Genomic DNA, 16,889 nt, shown 5'->3' with positions numbered 1-16,889 from the left:
GAAGCTCATGAGCAGCGCACACGCACACACTTAAGAGATATCGCTTTTCCCAGTGCGGCTGGGTCATCACATCTCCACAGGCTGCTAGTCAGTCCGCCACGGTAGACCTGCCCTGCTTCGCTCTCCATCTCTCCCTCTCCCCATCCATCTCTCTCTCTCCCCATCTCTAGACTCTCCCTCCTGTATCTACTCCATTCCATTGCTGCTCAGTCTCTCTCCATATCTCCTCTCTCTCCATCCCCTCTCTTTCCTTTCCAACCCATTTCCTCCTGTAAAACCAACTGAATTCAGAATCTAAAGCAGACAGCTCAGCAGCCTGGCACTGCCCTGTAAGTCCCTCATTATGCCCAGTTTCTTCAGAAGTCCGTGGCACGTACAGGTCATCAGAGGGGTCATACAGTATAGACATGCCCCTTAATTAGCACTCCCTTATTACAAACGACTCACAACATCCAATTCCGATACTATGGGAATTTACTAATTAAAAAATGTGTGTGTTTTATTTGATATTGATGGCGACTGCTGCGCTGTCGGTCTACCTCGGAGATCGTTCATTTCTCTTTTGCTTAATTAAATAGGAGTGGAAGAAGAAACCTCTGGAGAATCGTGATGAACATTTGAAGTATGAAATCAGACCACTTCATGGCACTTAAATCAATCACTCTAAACCTTATCCATAGAGCTCACTGTGGGTGAATATGACACACAAAATAAAAATCATAGCCCGTCATGTTATTTAGATGCTTCGCTTTAACTGCGAGCATTTTGATAAAAGTGCTTCCCTGTGCCCTCCGGGGCATGTGAGAGAAAATAACGCTTTGATTATCTTGATGAATGTGCATTTTGTCAAGAGATGAAGTTCCCACCCTCGTTGCTTTTATTTCTTCCCCTATCTGGAAACATGGCACTTTGAAACAACTGGCAATCTCTAGGGCTCCGTTCAGACACAAAATGGCTCCTTGTGCCTTTTGTCTGTACGACAACCACACGACAACCGTACCTCTCTCATAATCAATTAGCTTTGTAGTGGTGGCGGATTGGGAGAGTCCCCGCAGTGCTTGGTGCCGCTTGTTTAACGGCCCGGAGGTGGGATTTGACTATAGTTGAGATGTCCCTGGTAGACAGCACTTTCCTCTTCTCTTTTATTTCCCTCCTCCTCCCTCGTTCTCTCCCGCGCTCTTCCGTTATTGCAGGGGAAGCACATTGTCCCCTGTCTGTTTACACCCGTCCTCTCCATTACTGGCCGCCGCTGCAATAAAAGTCCCCCTCTGTAGCCGCCGACCCTCCTTTTATTATGCCACGTTTATAACAAAATCAAAACGTTGAGCTCAATAAACACGGTGGCTGCGGTGGCCAGGCTCGGGGTAACTGGCGCTGAAGGGTGGATCTGCTGCTGAGGTGGCAGGTCGATGGAGGCAATGGACGGAGGAGCGTCTTTGGCGGCAAACGCAACATCGCAAGAGAGACTGAGTTAAAAAGAGAGAGCGAGAGGAAGGAGGGAGAGAACTTTCCCACTGATGCCCATGTTTGTTTCTCCTATAGATATTTTACCGGACGGGGTCCAAAGCTCCCCAAACCAAAATCTATTCTAGAGCCTCAACATTCCTGCCTAAAGCTCAATGGAACATACACTTCCACTGCTAATTCATGATAATAGGGAATAAAGCACATTGCACATGTTAAGTGGCTCATAAGCCACAAATTAGCCTTTAAGCCCCAATGGGTACTTATTCCATGTATTATTACCATTTACTTAGCAAATGCTTAATCATGCATGTAACCAATTAGAGAACGGTAGGTTGAGAATAGTTAACCTTTTAATATGAGGTTTCTATGCTAGAACGACCTCAAAACTGTTTTTACTAGGGGCGGGACAACACCAGTATTGCGATACTCGTTAGTATCACGGCAAGGAAACAAAACGTGAAGCGGATTTCACTTTTTTGGGAAAACAGCCTCAATGTTGCAAACTAACAAGCTATAACACAATATTTTACATACATGCTTTGTTTTTACATTTTTGCCATTGAAAAAAATATTGCGATATCATCACAGCCCTAGTTTCTACATCAAGGTTTGTAGATTGGAACTTAAAGATGCAATCTGCAAAAATCGCTCCGTCATTTCCTGGTTGCTAATATTCTATTTGTCTAATTTCAGTTTGTGACACAAAACAACCAATGAATAGTGTAGAGAATCATTGTACCATCTAAACGGCTGTGAAATATATTTCCAATAACTCAAAATAGTGTATTTTCAGCTGTTTGAAGCTGGTGAACAAAACCGAAAGTAAAAGATGCAAAAACAAAACTTAAAAACTGGAAGCATAGAAATAGCACACATAGAACAGATCTACAGATTCTTAGACTTGTTTTCAATGCGAATGACATATATATAACCTAATTGTTTTCAATGCGAATGACATATATATAACTAACATTTCTATGTCAATTTGGTCGGTTCGACCAAAAAGTTACATATTGCAGCTTTAAAAGACATAAAGTCACAATAAGTTTCTACAAGCGTTTAGCATCACCTCTCACAGCACACACATTCTGCAGTCCTGACAAAATGAACGTTTGACCGGTGTAGTAAAGCATTGTTTTCGAAGGCTCCACTGCTCCATAATTCGATTGGAGAAAAAAAAAAATGTAAGTGATAAAGATGCAGAGAGAGACACGGTCTTGTGTTGGACCCAAACAAGTTCCCCTCCGCCCCAAAACTAAGGAGGCAAGAGAAGGTGCTTTTGGCTGCAGGTTTATCGTGGCCAATTAGAGAATGTGAATTAGTGGCTGTGATTTGGTCATCGCCTCAGAGTATTAAATTCAAAGCAAATCAATTTATGATTTGGAGGCTATAGTCTTTTGTTTCACGACCAAGTCCATCTTTACATTTCAAAAGGAGGAAGAGGAGACTAAAGTCATTTAGCTGTTGAATAGAGGCGACTTGACAAATTAGTTAGGTACCGGGTGTGTTGGGGGCAATTAGCGAACGCAAGGCCAGAAGACTAGAAGTGTCATTTAACAGTTGTCTGAGCCGATATAATAAAGTCTCTAACAGAAACGAATCAACTGAAGTTGAATATTGAATCGAGTGGAGATACAGACAAAAACATAAGACCCTACCAAAGAATATAAACACTCACTTGTTTGCAAAGTGGGTTCTTTTAATCACGTTGTTTGGCTAAAAGAATTTCGACTTCGCTTCGGCCCTCCTGAATGCTAATGGGAACTGAAATGTCAACGCATTTAACCAAAAAAGCTAAAGTAATAAAAAAGTTTTAAAACGATGCAAGTGCCATCCATCTATTATTTTGTGACTCAGGCAAAAATGTCACCGCTTACTTTTAGAAGATTCATCGAACTGTTACCCACATTTTCCCATTTATTGGGAGTTGCTCGGTGCACCAAAGTGGCATTTAGCATTTAGCATTCGCCTGAACCTTTTATGCAAACTCTAATTTATCATGTTTGATTTGCATATGCCTTTGTGTGGCGCATAAAACTGCCTGTCACTCTTAGGACATGGCAGGCTGGCATACAGGCACCTCTGGGAGGCAGGTGATTATTAATGCAATCAGTCCAGGGAGGGGGACTCGCCTTGCCTTCCTCCCCTACACACCCGTCTCTCTCCCTGGCTCTGTGCCAGAGACACGTCTTTGGGATGTCGGCACTATGGGGCTGACAGCTCTGGCTCCAAGGACAGTCGACCGGCCGGTCGGTAACGGTAACAAGGCTCGGTCTCAAGATGACCACCGTTGCTGTAGCGTAGGCTAGCCAAACTACAGCGGGAGTTCTCCCTAACCTCGGCCTTCTCAAGTACCTCCAATAAGGGAAGCCTTGAGAACATCTCTGGCACCGGCGCAGGCGGAGCAGGCGGAGCAGGTGGAGAGGGAGACAGAGCATTAGAGATTAATAAAGGATCATTGGAAATATCTGTGACAGTCAGGACGAAGGAGACACAGGGCACTGGGTTCACCCCCCGTCGCCGTCCCGTTGCCGTCCCCCTTCTCTGCCTTGGGTTGTGAAACGAAGAGATGTTCCCCCTAATGAAGGAACGGAGGAAGGAAGGAGAGTTTGTATACACTTTAATGTGTCTCTCGCCCCATTGGAGGTGTCTGGTGCCGGGCTGATAAGACGTCAACGCCTTATCCTGCTCGACAGACCGTCTTCGTCAGGGGGGGACGACACCCGCGTCTTTTTCTCCCGTCGGGACCGGGATCATCTTTTCCCCGGCGGGACGGATGACGTCCTATCGTTGACAACGCGCAGATAAAAAGCGATCGAAGACGTCGCGTGGCGGTCGGAGTCGTTGGGGGGGCTTCGGCGTGAATGGAGGGGTGAGAGGAGGGAGGGACAGAGGGAAAGGGCAGATCAGTGGAGGGGTGGACAGGTGATGGAGCGATATAGATGGAGGTAGGGCAGGGGGCTTTAAGCTCTTCATAATCTTCGGCAGAAGCAACACGTGATAAACATGGAATCAAAAGCGGCCGGGTAGCCTAGTGGTTAGAGCGTTGGACTAGTAACCGAAAGGTTGCAAGTTCGAATCCCCGAGCTGACAAGGTACAAATCTGTCGTTCTGCCCCTGAACAAGACACTTAACCCACTGTTTCTAGGCCGTCACTGAAAATAAGAATTTGTTCTTAACTGACTTGCCTAGTTAAATAAAAATAAAAAGGGTGTATACTACTAGATTCATACAAGTAATGCATTGACATCCCTAGTTCAATCACGTAGGCCCTCAGTTTAAATAACAAGGGCTGGTTCCCTCACCAGGTCTAGAAAGCATGCTCAATGAAAAAGATGTTTAGTCCAGGAACAGGCTTAATCTGGTTCCAGCAAACAGGCCCTGACATAGATTCTGCTGAATGATATTAATGGTAATATAGCAAAGTGGCCAAATCATTGTTGCGTCATCAAAAGGTTGCCACATATGCCAGGGTGCCTACTCAAACCTCCAAACCAACCTGAAATCAAAAATACACTTTAATCACTTCACGGCTTCTTCCACTCATCTCCGGGACTTGGAGGACTGGTTTTCTCTGATTAACGGACCAGAGAATGCATTTTCGCAAGAATGTCAAGTCACACACCATCGAGAGAGAGAGAGAGAGAGAGAGACGGGGGCCCGGCCCCTCCCTTCGATTCAGAGTTACTGCCAGGGAAATGAGTTTGAAAATGTCAAAAAAAAGGGGGGGAAAGGAAATGTCTGGTGTTCAAAGCATCCATCACCAGAATGACTGGCTGACAATGTACTGTTATCAATTATTCATAACCCTGGTAGGTAATGAAAGAAATCACAACAAACCCCCCAACAACCAATTACAGATGGTTCGCCTTTCCAGGACCAAAATAACGGCACTGCTGTAGTTATGGAGGGTGTGTGTCTGTGTGCTCTTCCTCCTCCCAAAACTGTTCAGAATCATTTTCCTCTTAACACTGGTGCCGCTGCAATGGGACACGGTCTGTAATGTTGATATATCACGTAACTTCCCCCTATAGCCCGGGGCACCAGGCCTTGCTGACATGGACAATCCTTTTCTCAATGCTTCCAGGACACAATACAAATCATCCCTCATCTCTGGCTAGGGCCTAAACATGGCTGCCGAGACACCTTAGCATTAGCCATGCTAATAATAACAGCACCACTGGGATGCTGGTGTTTCAGAGTCCAGTCAGAGCATAGAGGTTTCCATTAGGCCATCATTCCTAATTTATTACGCTGAGCGAGAGAGCCAGAGAGAACGAGACAGGCAGAGACCGAGGAGAGAGAGAGAGAGCGAGGAGAGAGCGAGAAGGAGAGCGAGAGAGAGAAACAGAGCGAGAGCGCAAGAGAGAGCGCGAGGGAGAAAGAGAGCGCAAGATAAAGAGAAGAGAGGGCGAGTAGAAAAGAAAGAGGATTAATAACCTTACCAAAGCTAACGCTGTATTCACAGAATTACAACAGCGCAAAACCAACTCGATGGGGTCACCGCGGACGTGCTCACCCATCAACTCCACACGCCAGCCCCCGTGTGGCGCCCCCGCACAACGTCATCGTTTTTGAGCGGGCATACGAGCCCGGAGATGAATACGCAGAGAGTCGTGGTGCACTTATAACTCCAATCGTGCTGAGTTCTTCGTCTCATTATGAGAATGTATACAGATGTAGGATCTTCATTTGAGCCCGTTTGCTACAGCAGGGAAAATATCCTTCAGCAACAGGAAATGTGAATTATTATGTGGATTATAATACATGGAATAGGTTGTAGGGGTTGATACATTTTAAGTTAAGGCAAATCATGTGTGAAATGTTAAAGTGGAAATGACAAACTTTAGAAGCCCTTTTAAACCATGACTACACTACAAGTTTGCAAATCCTGCTATGCAGGAAAATTCTCATCAACAAAAGTACGATCAGCTTAAGATCCTACTTCTGTATATGTGGGGCTACACTCTGTATGCTACCTCAGCCCAATGAGATGAACATACTGAGAGGGAGGGAGAGAGAAAGTGAGAGAAAGAGATGAGGGAGAGAGAGCGAGCTAGCTAGCGAGATGAGAGAAAACAGAGGAGAGAGAGAGAGATGGGAGAACGTGGGAGACCAGACCAGCGTGAAACCCAATCTCTGTCCATGCGCGTCCAACCACATGCATCACACAGCGCTGGCGGTTTCTGCTTTTAGCGTTTAACTAACTCCATCAAACACCCAGTAGGCGCACCACTCAAAGGAACCATGGACTCAGCATGGACAAGGCTTCAACCAATACGGCTCTTAGAGGAGAAAAGGGTCTCCCTCACTCCCTCGCGGTGTCCCAAATGGCACCCTTATTCCCTGCATAGTGCACTACTTTTGACCACAGCCCTATAGGTAACAGGGTGCCACTTGGGACACACACCCTCCCTCCCTGACTGTTCAGTGGGTAATGGCTATCTGCTAATAGGAGAAAACACAGTTAGTGCGTAGGTGTGTTGGACTCAAGTTGACACATTGTTCTAGCTCTTCCACAGTAATAATCTCAACCTCCTTCAGACTCTTTCGAGTGTCAGACCAAGGCTGAGTCCCTGGGGAGAAGGACTGCAGTCGAACGTATAGTGGGACAGCATGGCTCTCCAATCACAATCATGTTTCCATGCTTTCTCTTCATACCTGGAGCGATGAGGAGATAGGCCTATATTCCCCTTTGCATTACATAATGCATAGGTCTAAGTCTACATACAGGATGTATAGGGAGAACATGTTTGTTCTCAAGCCCTTGATAAGGCTATGTGGATCAGTATTGCTCCGGGGCTGGGGCTAAGGTTGAAAAGCTACCGGTAATTTACCAAAGTTACCGGAATCCTCAGTAGTGTTGGTACTTAGCAGGTAATTTATGGTAACTTTGGTAATTTACACTTGATTAATCATTTTTTTTGCCCATGAGTTTCTAGTGGATAGACCATACGGTTCAAGAGAAAATAGCTTAGGCTAATTAATGAAAAAAGCAATTAATCAACAATGGCATTATTTAAAATTAACTCTGCATCTCTTCCAAGCATTGACTTTTTTCACAACTGCCACCAGTTTGGCGTCAAAACAAAGACATACTGAAACCCTCCTATTAAACACCAATGGTATTCACTAAGTTGACGGTATATATTTAGAATCATGTTTTACAGCTTTGTCGTTCTATTTCTTTATTTTTTAATCATCTTATTTGATTATGTTATATATTTTACATGAATCAGGCCACTCAGAGGGCCAGAGATAATCTGAAGTACCAAAAAAGGCCAATAGATGTCATCTGTTAAAATTCCCCCCAAAATTGAAAATCACCAATATTCTGGCAGTTTACTGATCAACATCAAAAGTTTCCCATAACATACCCTCCCTTTACAACCTTAGCTGGGAGAAAAAGGTGGAGCCTGGCGCAGCCCTATTGGATTGAAAAGCACCGCTATTGGGCCTATAAAGTTACTCTGGGAAAACAAAAACAAGTGATGGCACAAAAACAGTGATGCTGTGCTTTATCCCAATCCCCAGCTGGTCCCGGGGAGCCAGAACTGCTTACAGTGTCCTTTCAGTCTCCATTTCCATTAGGCAGACATAAAATGAGGGGGAAAAGTATCATATTTAGTTTCTGTGATGAACGGTGTACCATCAAACTGACATAAATATACCTCACTGTGACTATTTCCCTTCCTTTGCTCCATTCCAATACTCTCCGCACCACATTCACCCCCCCCCCCCCTTTCCAAAACACTCCAGGGAGAAGTGAAACCTGGGCTTTCAACAAATATATTAAAGACTTTTGAGACAGTGCCTCAGAAATACTGCGGCCGTCAGCGCTCTGGGGTCTCGCACCAACACTCGCAGGGGCGATTTGGAGAGCGGGCCGTGATGCCGCCGGGGTGAGCTAGCAGAATGCAAAGTTGCTGCTTCGCCGCTTTAACCCATTTGGGCTCAATAAGATCTTCCGCCCCCACAGTTTCCGCCTGAGGGAGGTCACAGAAAGATCATATTTTCTCACAGCCAGACAAGGCGCTATTTCTCTCCACTAGTCCCCAACGTGCAGCTAGCGAACTAGCAGGGCCGCCTGCCCGCCTGCCTGCCACCCTGCATTAACACAGCACAGAGAAATGAAGGGACACTAGCTAGGAAAGAAGGAAGGGGAGGCATGTACAGCTGTTGTAGAAACAAGAGGGTAGTAGCGGTATTTTTATACATTTACATGTGTATCAATGGGAAGTACATATTGAGAGACACGGACTCTGCCACTATGGCTTGTAGATTGAAAATATTTTAGCATAGGCCTATGTTATCACAAATTGCCTGGTGCCAGATTAATTTGTGCCCTTGCCAATCCATTACTGTCATTGTCAAACCAAGCATGACAATGAGTGACAAGGAGTTGGCATGATAGCACAAACAGACAGACTGGAATTCAGGCTAGCAAACAGACAGTTGTGAGTTCAAATGAAGTACAGTCAGGCACATGTAGCTTGAATTCTAATTAACGTTCATTATTAATAGGTAGTGCTAAGCGATTAACCAACATTGTTTTTTTTCTGTTAATAAACAACTAATTGATCTACATCGGTTCAATTACTTGAATTCCATTTAGTAATTTTGGGGGGGAGGAGTCCAACCCGCTGTTTCTCTAGTGATAAATGAAATCATTTACGAGAGAAATCAAGTCAAGAACTGTGGGACGCTAGGCTGAAAGGAGTTGTAGTTTCATTACACAAATATTCAACCTAGTTCAGTGCAGAAACGTGGTAAATAACTACAATGCCCATAATCCATTGCGCCTTTTTTTCACGGCTCGGACCGAGACGGACCAGAGAGGAAGAGGCGAAGTGAGAGGTTTCACTCTCGCCAAAATTTGTGCAAAATAAGCCTAATGCATTTCTATTAGAGGTCGACCGATTATGATTTTTCACCGCCGATACCGATTATTGGAGGACCAAAAAAAGCCGATACCGATTAATCAGTCGATTTATTGTTATTTTTTATGACAAATACAACAATACTGAATGAACACTTATTTTAACTTAATATAATACATCAATAAAATCAATTTAGCCTCAAATAAATAATGAAACATGTTCAATTTGGTTTAAATAATGCAAAAACAAAGTGTTGGAGAAGAAAGTAAAAGTGCAATATGTGCCATGTAAGAAAGCTAACGTTTAAGTTCCTTGCTCAGAACATGAGAACATATGAAAGCTGGTGGTTCCTTTTAACATGAGTCTTCAATATTCCCAGGTAAGACGTTTTAGGTTGTAGTTATTATAGGAATTATAGGACTATTTCTCTCTATACGATTTGTATTTCATATACCTTAGACTATCGGATGTTCTTATAGGCACTTTAGTATTGCCAGTGTAACAGTATAGCTTCCGTCCCTCTCCTCGCTCCTACCTGGGCTCGAACCAGGAACACATCGACAACAGCCACCCTCAAAGCAGCGTTACCCATGCAGAGCAAGTAACGTTTGAAACGCTATTGGCGCGCACCATGCTAACTAGCTAGCCATTTCACATGGGTTACACCAGCCTAATCTTGGGAGTTGATAGGCTTGAAGTCATAAACAGCACAATGCTTGAAGCATTGCGAAGAGCTGCTGGCAAAACGCACGAAAGTGCTGTTTGAATGAATGCTTACGAGCCTGCTGGTGCCTACTATCGCTCAGTCAGACTGCTCTATCAAATCATAGACTTAATTATAAGATAATAACACACAGAAATACGAGCCTTAGGTCATTAATATGGTCGAATCCGGAAACTATCATCTCGAAAACAAAACGTTTTTGCTTTCAGTGAAATACGGAACTGTTCCGTATTTTATCTAACGGGTGGCATCCATAAGTCTAAATATTCCTGTTACATTGCACAACCTTCAATGTTATGTCATAATTGCGTAAAATTCTGGCAAATTAGTTCGCAACGAGCCAGGCAGCCCAAACTGTTGCATATACCCTGACTCTGCGTGCAATGAACAGAAGAGAAGTGACACAATTTCACCTGGTTAATATTGCCTGCTAACCTGGATTTCTTTTAGCTAAATATGCAGGTTTAAAAATATATACTTCTGTGTATTGATTTTAAGAAAGGCATTGATGTTTGTGGTTAGGTACATTCGTGCAACAATTGTGCTTTTTTCGCAAATGTGCTTTTGTTAAATCATCCCCCGTTTGGCGAAGTCGGCTGTCTTTGTTAGGAAGAAATAGTCTTCACACAGTTCGCAACGAGCCAGGCGGCCCAAACTGCTGCATATACCCTGACTCTGTTGCAAGAGAAGTGACACATTTTCCCTAGTTAAAACAAATTCATGTTAGCAGGCAATATTAACTAAATATGCAGGTTTAAAAATATATACTTGTGTATTGATTTTAAGAAAGGCATTGCTGTTTATGGTTAGGTACACGTTGGAGCAACGTGTACCTGAGCAATTATATGCGACGCAGGACAGGCTAGATAAACTAGTAATATCATCAACCATGTGTAGTTAACCTGTTGGGGATAGGGGGCAGTATTTACACGGCCGGATAAAAAACGTACCCGATTTAATCTGGTTACTACTCCTGCCCAGTAACTAGAATATGCATATAATTATTGGCTTTGGATAGAAAACACCCTAAAGTTTCTAAAACTGTTTGAATGGTGTATGTGAGTATAACAGAACTCATATGGCAGGCAAAAACCTGAGAAGATTCTAACCAGGAAGTGGCCTGTCTGACAAGTGGTTGTTTTTCTTGCCTCTGTTTATTGAAGACTGAGGATCTTTGCTGTAACGTGACACTTCCTACGGCTCCCATAGGCCCTCAGAACCCGGGAAAAAGCTGAATGACGTAATTCAATGGCCAGGCTGAAACACAGTAGCTCGTTTGGCAAGTGCTCTATCAGACGGCCATTAGACGAGGCTCGTGCATGAGGGGATAGCATGCTTTTACTTTTTCTCTCGTTGAATGTAAACAGGCTTTGCCGGTCGGAATATTATCGCTTTTTTACGAGAAAAGTGGCATAAAAATTGATTTTAAACAGCGGTTGACATGCTTCGAAGTACGGTAATGGAATATTTAGAATTTTTTTGTCACGAAATGCGCAATGCTCGTAACCCTTATTTACCCTTCGGATAGTGTCTTGAACGCACGAACAAAACGCCGCTGTTTGAACATAACTATGGATTATTTGGGACCAAACCAACATTTGTTATTGAAGTAGAAGTCCTGGGAGTGCATTCTGACGAAGACAGCAAAGGTAATAACATTTTTCTTAAAGTAAATCTGACTTTGGTGAATGCTAAACTTGCTGGGTGTCTAAATAGCTAGCCCTGTGATGCCGGGCTATCTACTTAGAATATTGCAAAATGTGCTTTCACCGAAAAGCTACATATCGAGTGCATAGAGGAGTTCTGTATCTATAATTCTTAAAATAATTGTTATGTTTTTTGTGAACGTTTATCGTGAGTAATTTAGTAAATTCACCGGAAGTGTTCGGTGGGAATGCTAGTCACCTGCTAATGTAAAAAGCTGGTTTTTGATATAAATATGAACTTGATTGAACAGACATGCATGTATTGTATAACATAATGTCCTAAGATTATCATCTGATGAAGATCATCAAAGGTTAGTGCTGCATTTAGCTGTGGTTTGGGTTTATGTGACATTATATGCTAGCTTGAAAAATGGGTGCCTGATTATTTCTGGCTGGGTACTCTGCTGACATAATCTAATGTTTTGCTTTCGTTGTAAAGCCTTTTGGAAATCGGACAGTGTGGTTAGATTAACGAGAGTCTTGTCTTTAAAATGCTGTAAAACAGTCATATGTTTGAGAAATTGAAGTAATAGCATTTCTAAGGTATTTGAATAACGCGCCACGGGATTCAACTGGCTGTTGAGTAGGCGTCACGTTACAGCAAAGATCCTCAGTTTTCATTAAAGAGAGCCAAGAAGAACAAGATCTTGTCAGACAGGTCACTTCCTGTAAGGAATCTTCTCAGGTTTTTGCCTGCCAAATGAGTTCTGTTATACTCACAGACACCATTCAAACAGTTTTAGAAACTTTAGGGTGTTTTCTATCCAAAGCCAATAACTATATGCATATTCTAGTTTCTGGGCAGTAGTAATAACCAGATTAAATCGGGTACGTTTTTTATCCGGCCGTGTAAATACTGCCCCCTAGCCCTAACAGGTTAACCGTAAGGTTGCAAGATTGAATCCCCAAGCTGCCATGGTAAAAATCTGTCGTTCTGCCCCTGAACAAGGCAGTTAACCCACCATTCCTACGCCGTCATTGAAAATAAGAATGTGTTCTTAACTGACTTGCCTAGTTAAATAAAGGTGTAAAAAAAATAATAATAATAATAAATCGTCCAAATCGGTGTCCAAAAATACCGATTTCCGATTGTTATGAAAACTTGAAATCGGCCCTAATTAATCGGCTATTTCGATTAAATCGGTCAACCTCTAGTTTCTATGGGCTTATTTTGGACCTAAGCTTGTCGCCTGCTTTCCCACCTTTGGTACAAAGACATCCATTGCTATGGCGGAGACGTGAGCATCTCGTCATTATATACAGTTCTCTGGAAAGATACACTTCTACGCCTGCTACGTTAGGTTAGATGTACACAGACCGCATGAGATAGTAGTGTACACGATGACCAGAGGGACAGAGACAGTTCGGGAAAGTATTGCCTCATCTACTTTGAAGAACTAGTAAAATGATCGTCAGACAGCTCTGCAGCATACTTGAGCAGGCTAGCCTAGCTAAATAGGATGACTAAAGACAGTACAGTATGGGGAGTAGATAACATTAGATGGTCTGGCTGGCTGACTGTTACTGCCTGAGCAGAGATGATGACTTTAAGGAATGAAAAATAGTCAAATAAAACAAAGTCATATAAACAACTGAAATATTTAATTATTTCATAGTAATTTCCTATATGTCTAATGTGGACCTGACAGAGACAATGGAATATTTTCAATGTTTTAGCAATTGAATGTTCAACATTTTTGGCTTTGGGATTTCTATTAAAAAAAGCTCTAAAATCATTGTAATGTCATTATTTACCAATGCATTTAATGTTAAAAAAATGTATTGAAACCGAAAACCGTGAATATTTCTTAATAATGGGGGGGTTTGGATTTAGCAGCCTAATTAGGAACTACTTTTTCTGATACACACAAAGCAACATTGGTCTTTGTTATATTTAATTGGGATATTCTAGTTCTGGATATTTGTAAATGAAAGCCTGCAGGTTACACAGACAATAATTAAATAGGCCTACTGTGTCAATAGTATTCTAAATATGGTTAACTGCATAAGTAATGGTTTGAAAATGCCTAATTCACATCAACCTGGGGTGTAATCATTAATATTGGACCAATTCAGCGGTGCGTGCTCAGTCCCCTCCTGTACTCCCTGTTCACTCATGACTGCACGGCCAGGCACAACTCCAACACCATCATTAAATTTGCCAATGACACAACAGTGGTAGGCCTGATCACCAACAACGATGAGACAGATTATCGGGAGACCTGGCCGTGTGGTGCCAGGACGACAACAATCTCTCCCTCAACGTGATCAAGACTAAGGAGATGATTGTGGACTACAGGAAAAGGAGGACCGAGCACACCCCCATTCTCATCGACGGGGCTGCAGTGGAGAAGGTTGAGAGCTTCAAGTTCCTTGGTGTCCACATCACCAACAAACTATCATGGTCCAAACACACCAAGACAGTCGTGAAGAGGGCACGACAAAACCAATTCCCTCTCAGGAGCCTGAAATGATTTGGAATGGGACCTCAGGTCCTCAAAAGGTTCTACAGCTGTACCATTGAGAGCATCCTGACTGGTTGCATCACTGCCTGGTATGGCAACTGCTCGGCCTCCGATCGCAAGGCACTACAGAGGGCAGTGCATACGGCCCAGTACATCACTGGGGCCAAGCTTCCTGCCATCCACGACCTCTATACCAGGTGGTGTCAGAGGAAGACCCTAAAAATGGTCAAAGACTCCAGACACCCCAGTCATAGACTGTTCTCTCTGCTACCGCACGGCAAGCGGTACCGGAGCGCCATGTCTAGTTCCAAGAGGCTTCTAAACAACTTCTACCCCCAAGCCATAAGACTACTGAACATTAAATCAAATGGTTACCATGATTATTTGCATTGCCCCCCCCTCTTTTACGCTGCTGCTACTCTCTGTTATTATCTATGCACAAGTCACTTTAATAACTTTACCCACATGTATATATTACCTCAATTACCTCGACTAACCGGTGCCCCTGCACATTGACTCTGTACCAGTACCCCTGTATATAGCCTCGCTATTGCTATTTGATACTTTTATATATATATTTTTGGTGGTATTTTTCTTAAAACTGCATTGTTGGTTAAGGGCTTGTAAGTAAGCATTTCACTGTAAGGTGAAATGCTGTTGTATTCGGCGTACGTGACAAATACAATTTGATTTGAATTCACCTTGGTCCCTCCGCGTTCCGTTATGTTTGCTTCCGTTAATGAAACGTTTTGAAACAGAATAGGCGTAATGAATACAACCCTGCAGTGTTATGATGACGTAGCCTAGGTATGCCCACTAGAGTTGATCAAAATAGCCTATTAGAATATAATCCGTGGCTACAGTCAACTGTATCATTTCGTATATATCGATTATTGTGAAAAGAGGGAGAACGCGCTGCGATAAATGAAAACATTTTGCGTCGTTTGGGACAACGGCCTCGGTCTGTATCTCGGCTCGAGCATCATTCTAGAGACCGCAAAGGTAGCCTATCGCTCTGCTGCACCTTGGTCCAAAATAGGCCGAATATTCATACTGTTATGCGTTTGAAACGTGTTTATATAGAAACGCCGTTACCTCTTTCTTCTTCTGGCCTCCCCCCGAATGCAGGCATAGTAGCAGGATCAGCAACAGAGATGCAACCGGCAGGTTGAAAGGGAATCCCGAGGATACAGACGCCATGTTGGAAGATGCGCTTGTTGTGTCACGTCTCTCTCGAATGTGATTGGCTACTGAAAGGGCCAATCAGGAAGTTTCTGAGGAAGCGTCTTATGGATGTTGCAGTCCATAAATAGAGCTCACCCGCTTGTAGTCCCTAACCTGAAAATTCATTTGAGGAAAGAATAGGGTTTTGGGGCAAATGCCGAAAATAAGGTATGTGTGTTTAACACATCCTTAGGAGATCTTATACGTTTTGTTCTATGAGCTAATATCAGTCAGTTAACATGACCTTTATGAATTATGAAACCTTTATGTGCTATATGTGTTTTATCTGATTACATAAATGATTCAAATTTCACAAAAAGTGACGTTAGCTGATGGAGATTATCTCATAGAACAAAATGTATAGGATCTAAGCCTGTGCTTACCACAAACCTTATTCCAAATCAAATGTAATTTGTCACATGCGCCGAATACAACCGGGAAATACTTACTTATAAGCCCTTACAAGACCTTACGGTCGGATGTCGAGCAGTTGCCATACCAGGCGTTGATGCAACCGGTCAGGATGCTCTCGATGGTGCAGCTGTAGAACGTTTTGAGGATCTGTGGACCAATGCCAAATCTTTTCAGTCTCCTGAGGGGGGAAAGGTGTTGTCATGCCCTCTTCACCACTGTCTTGGTGTGTTTGGATCATGATAGTTTGCTGGTGATGTGGACACCAAGGAATTTGAAACTCTTGACCCGCTCCACTACAGCCCCGTCAATGTGAATGGGGTCGTGTTCGGCCCTCCTTTTCCTGTAGTCCATGATCAGCTCCTTATTTTCGGCATTTATCCAAAAACCCTCCAAAAACTCAATATTCCCATAAGCTTTGTCCAACGAACCATGGCGGAGTTAGTGCCTACAAAAAGACGACATTACTATTGCTCTCTATAAAGTTCATACATTGATGGAATATATGGAATGTATGTTTCTAGCAAACCCTGGATGATTAAATTATCTAGGGCTAACAATAAGAAAATCAATTCAACAGAGATGGGCATACAAGGATGCCGGGTGCGACGATGAAAGTCCACTCTATCTATAACGTAGGCAAATAACTAATATAATTTATTTAAATTCTAAATCCCTATTAACTGTTCATTTTTAACTTTAGCCTGATTATTTAAATAACCAATAATAATAATAATAATAATAATTGTCTGTGCATAACCTAATGCAGACAAACTAAGGAGGCAATGTCAAGCTATTGTGAATTATTTTCCCCCGTTGTTTTACCATTCCAATTAATTGCAGCAACATTGACTTGACATAGGCTTACAGATGTTACTAACATCAAATCACATTTTATTTGTCACTTGCTCCGAATACATCAAGTGTAGACTTTACCGTGAAATGCTTAACCAACAGTGCAGTTCAAGAAGAAGAAAATATTTACCAAGTAGACTAAATAAAAAGTAATAAT

General features: G+C 42.9%; 1 long non-coding RNA gene across 1 annotated transcript; it reads right to left on the bottom strand.

The window, feature by feature from the left end:
- Positions 1 to 8,314: 8,314 nt before the first annotated feature.
- LOC115202039 (uncharacterized) lies at positions 8,315 to 15,463 on the bottom strand. Its single transcript, XR_003879881.1, has 3 exons — positions 15,338 to 15,463; positions 14,499 to 14,502; positions 8,315 to 8,327 (listed from the first exon to the last, which is right to left on the bottom strand). It is a non-coding gene; the product is annotated as an uncharacterized LOC115202039 (long non-coding RNA).
- Positions 15,464 to 16,889: the final 1,426 nt, after the last annotated feature.

Source organism: Salmo trutta, chromosome 11 (assembly GCF_901001165.1).
Source record: "Salmo trutta chromosome 11, fSalTru1.1, whole genome shotgun sequence".
Classification (NCBI taxonomy): Eukaryota; Metazoa; Chordata; class Actinopteri; order Salmoniformes; family Salmonidae; genus Salmo; species Salmo trutta.
The sequence above is the reverse complement of the archived record's forward strand: the minus strand, read 5'-3'. Positions and strand labels throughout refer to the sequence as shown.